Source organism: Grammomys surdaster, unplaced genomic scaffold, assembly GCF_004785775.1.
Source record: "Grammomys surdaster isolate TR1022 unplaced genomic scaffold, NIH_TR_1.0 126298, whole genome shotgun sequence".
In the NCBI taxonomy this organism is placed as follows: Eukaryota; Metazoa; Chordata; class Mammalia; order Rodentia; family Muridae; genus Grammomys; species Grammomys surdaster.
In genome coordinates this window covers 2,515,026-2,519,947 of record NW_021621098.1, presented here as the reverse complement: position 1 = coordinate 2,519,947, position 4,922 = coordinate 2,515,026, and the positions used below count along the sequence as shown (strand labels likewise).

At 40.9% G+C, this 4,922-nt stretch overlaps 1 non-coding gene across 1 annotated transcript; it reads right to left on the bottom strand.

Annotated features, from left to right (window-relative positions):
• Positions 1-3,143: 3,143 nt before the first annotated feature.
• On the bottom strand, positions 3,144-3,287 carry LOC114614097. Its single transcript, XR_003710276.1, has one exon. It is a non-coding gene; the product is annotated as a small nucleolar RNA SNORA48 (small nucleolar RNA).
• Positions 3,288-4,922: the final 1,635 nt, after the last annotated feature.

Below are 4,922 nucleotides of genomic sequence, written 5' to 3'. Positions count from 1 at the left end.
AATGATGGTGAAGTTCTAAACCATAGAGTAGCACTTAAAAGAAGACATAGCCAGACTTTCTTTGTTTCTCTTTGCTTTCTATCTACCCTGTGAAGTTACAAAGAGATAGAAGCCATTTACAAATTCAAGAGTATCCAATGAAGACACTCAGCACCACTTCTAACGTCATCTCTTAGATTTTGCACTAGTCCTACTGAGAAAAGCAAACATCTGCTGCTTAAGCCACTTGATCTATAGTGTTTTCTAAAATCATTGCAATGTGACTGATGGTCATGACAATGAGTACATGACAAGGAAGGCAAGTTCTGTACACAGAAGAAAAGCAGTACTGGCTGTGAATGAGATGAAGGCAACATAACCCCAAATGACAGTGAATGATACCTTCAAAGTTCTAAGAAACACAACAGTTTAGACTTCCCAAGGTATCTTACAGCAAAACCTAGATATTTCTAAGAAGTCATAAATTTCTCCAACATTTGGGTACCAAAGTATACTTGAGAGGAAGGAATACCAGCCAAACAAAAGATGACAAAATGAGAAATTGATAAAGTATGACAGAGACACAGCCTATAAATCATGGGCTGATTTAAATACAGAAATGTGAGAATAACAGTTGAAAATCAAAGTGAAAATAAACATGGCTGTCCATTCCAGTCACCAAGATCCCAGACCCTGGGGCTGATTTCCAGAGACAGACCTCTCCTCTTGCCCATCTCCCCCTTTTTGGAGGGAATTGGGTACTTATTGCCTTGGGTTCAGGTCTTTTGTTCTGCTGGTTTGCCAGGAGCCACCTTAGATCATATGCAATGTATGGCTGAATCAAGACTCCTCAAGGAGGTGCAGGAGTCCACGAGCTTTACTCTCCATCCCACTTGCTCCTCTAAACAGATTCACTCACATCCCCACAATTCTTTACCTGTCTCCTTTCATCTATGGTTCATCAGGTCTCAGCCTGATCATATCAAGTACCTTCCAGCCATCATGGTTGACGCAGAGTCCCATAGCCTTGCCAACTGCTTGACTGGCACATTCCAATTACCCTATCTAGCATTGGGACCCTGGACTACTCCACAATGCCAGGACAAATTTGTTTTAGGCATCTTGATCAAAATTCTGAAGACACATACTGCAGTGAAAAAAACTGAAGACATGGGTAGAACTGATATTTCTGAGTACCAGACAAATCGAGAAAAGTGAGTATCTCAGCACTGCTATGGAGCAGCTCCATCCTGAACACTGTAAACACATCTGCAGACAGAAAAAATGCAACTTGAACAAAGAAAGAAAGAAAAAAAGAAACAACACAAAATATCCAAAAACTAAGTCCAATCCCAGGGCAAGAATCCATACATTAAAAAAATAAAATAAAACAAAACAAAACTCCAAATAACATCTCTTTCCTAAAAACATGAAAATCCCATAGTAATGGGTCCTATTGAAAATGAGAAGGAAGAATTCCCCAAGAATTCAAAACAATGATTATATCTATAGTTAAGCAACTCACAGAAGAAAAAGACAAAGAGATGAATCAAATACTTCAATACTTGATCCAACACATGGAAATACTGTTTATAAAGTGAAAACATTGCATTTATAAACTTTCAAATGGTTCAATGTAAAGGATTATCTTTTTTAACTTTTTATTGATTCTCTGTGAGTTTCACATCATATACCTCAGTCCTGCTCATCTCTCCATTTCTTCATCTTTGTCCTTCACTTTTACAACCTCCATGCAAATAAATCACATACACACACACACACACACACACACACTAACACACACACAAAGCATAGAACAACTTTTCATCATGGAAGCGTAGTATGTCATAATGTATCCCATAGTATATCCCTCTATCCATATGACTTCATTTACGAATGTTTATTGTAATGAGTCATTGATCTGGTTCAAGGTCTCTGTTTTCTGTGACACCATCAATATTGGATTCTCAAAGGACTTCTCCAAGTTATCCTATTGATACCCTGTGTCATGGCGATCATGCAGCTTTGAATCAGCAGGACTGGCCTTTTCATGCATCTCAATCATTCACAGATGATATAGATTTTGGGATAGGCCAATCCATCCTGCTGGCTCTCTCTTATCTGTACCACCAGGGCAGGCTTTCCAGGACTGCTCCAGCTAGGTCCTCCAAAGCCACCATTGGCAGGAGGCAGGGACAGGTCTCTTGCTGTCATATCCTCTGGGAAGGCTCACCAGTGTTCCAGAACCAGGTCAGCTCTTCTTTGCTGTCCAGATGAGGTACGGGGCCCACTCTCCCAAGTGCTGCAGCTGGTGATGGGTAGGACCAGCTCTCTCATGCTCATAACCTTGTGGGAAGCTTTCCTGACTGCTAGGATCAGGTCTCCCACACGTATGCCCTCTGGCTGACTCACCCTCACCCCTGCAACCAGGGATAACTCCACTGTACTGCCTGGGTGAGGCTCAGAGCCCACTCTCCAGAGTGTTGCCTCTGGTGAAAGGTGGGGCCAGATCTCCAGAGTGCCCCTACCAGGGATGAGCAGGGCCATTTCTGTACAGCCCCTGGACATCCATAACTTCCCTAACCAGAGACATCCCCATATTCTCTAGTGGTATTATTAGCCTCACACATCAACATGGACCACTGCTGCTGTGTAGCTACAGATCCAGATATGGCTCAGGTTTGGACCTCACCATGGCCCCAGGTGGTGAGACTAGCCACTCATAACAGGCTATTCCTCTCCACCCTCGAGTCTCCAGTTCCATCTCTCTACTTCTCTTTCTGTCCACCAGATACTTCCACATTGTAATGACTCCCATTGCAGGCTGGCCACACAGCTAGCAGGCTCCTGGGTGACATCCTCTATCTACGCTGTGTGGTGGCTGCGAGTGTCTAATACCCGCCTTTGCAGTGTGTGGAGGGCAGGTCTGTGACTGGCATAGCAAGTCTGTCTGTGTGGTAGTAGGCAGGGTTCCATGTGTCTATAGTCTGCCTGAGCCACGGGGTGGAGACCTGTGCCATAGGCAGAGGGCACATCTGTGATATCTTTCCCTACCTATCTTGAGTGGCATGGTAAAACACCATACCAGACACCATCGCCATGACAAACAGGTCTCTGTCTGTCTTTATCCTTCTGTGTTGCACTGCTTGGACTTGATTTGATGTTTATGTGTCTTAGGCATAACACAGCTTTGGTCACAAATCCAGGCATCAAGCTAGGATGAGCAGAGGACTGCGATCTGCTCTGCCCCTAAATGATGGAAGAACAATACCAACAACAAGGTGTCTCTTTGGCCATTGCCAGGGGTCAATGTAAAGGATTATTAATGATTGAATATTGTGGAGATTTCAATAAGCTTGGTTCCCCATAGATTCATGTGTCTGAGCAAGTCTTTGGGTGCCAGGGAGTGGAGTGTGATTGTTAGAATATGCTTGGCCAAAGGGAAGTGGCACAATTAGGAGGTGTGGCATCAATGGAGAAGGTACCCTTGTTAGAGGAGTGGGTCACAGTGGAGGCTGAGCTTAGAGGTCTCATATATATACTCAAGACTGTCCAGGGTGGTCCAGACCCTTGTCCTGGCTGCCTTTAAAAGACAGTCTCTTCCTGGTTACCTTTGAATCAAGATGTAGAACTCTTGGCTCCTCTAGCACCAAGTCTTCATGACTTGTTTCGAACTACAATAATAATGGACTGAACCTCTGAAACTGTAAACAAGCGTCAATTAAATATTCACCTTTGTAAGAATTTCCTTGGTCATGGTATCTCTTAATAGCAATGAAAACTCTAAGAGAAGTATTATTTTAAAAGATTATTACTTCAGTTTTACTTTATTTTTCTTAATTTATTGTGTTAATTTAAGTATAAATATAGCATGATAACAGTTTATTCTATGACACAGTACTTTTCCTGTTGCAATTCATAATATGATATTTGCTACAGTGTAATTCAGATAATTGAATTATCTACAATAAAAACTAATACATTTTTAAAAATTTTTAAAATATCGTTCTTGGCTACTTAACTTTATCTAAATTATGACGGTATAGTCATTTTATATAAAGATGTTTTTCATAGATTCAGTTCTAAGAAAGTTGGAAATAAACAGAAAAACAAACCAATATCTGTTTACTTTTTATAACATCATAATTCAAGCATTGACTTCAAAATCACTTCAATATTGATCACAAAATATTATTCTGCAAACTTTCATTATATTTGATATTTCCATCAACACATTTTAATAACCTTCTCTTTGAAAATAATTTTTATAAGATCAAATTTTATATGCACTTAATCTAGGAACTTCTTAATAGCAATTCCAAGTTTTGCCATTACTGTTTAAATCTCTTTCTGCCAGAGATGGAAATAACATCTACCTCCATCCCTATTGTCCCAGTTAAAAACAAGGTATCATCCCACCAAAGTTCACCTGGGGGAAATCCATGACATGACTCGGCTTCACATCGAGCAGTGGATGAGGAGTTAAGGTAGGACATGGTAGGTATTAAAGCAGCCATGCTGGAAGGTCTACCCGGAACAGGTGATGAGTTCATTGTTACATAGATGGATCTCACACAGCTATTTCTTCCCTGCCTAGGTACTCTAGCTCCTCCATGAGGCCACAAAGAGGGAAGAATTGCTACAGCTGTTAGCAGTGACTAGATATTTGGATGATGGTTCCATGACCCTCTCTGATCACCTTTTGTAAGGGAAAATCAGCAATCAACCAAAGACAGAGTTAATCCAGTGAATAGTCCAGTGATTTGCATAGTGGACAGTCCTGCACAGCAACTATGACAAGAATATTTCCTTTTATTTCTGGTCTAGACTGAATATTTCCATATCAGTGACAAAGTAGTACAGTTGATAGAATATGAATATCGCTTTCCTTGTAGCTTTGCAATCACACAGGCGAATTTGCATACCTATATTTTAATCAAAGA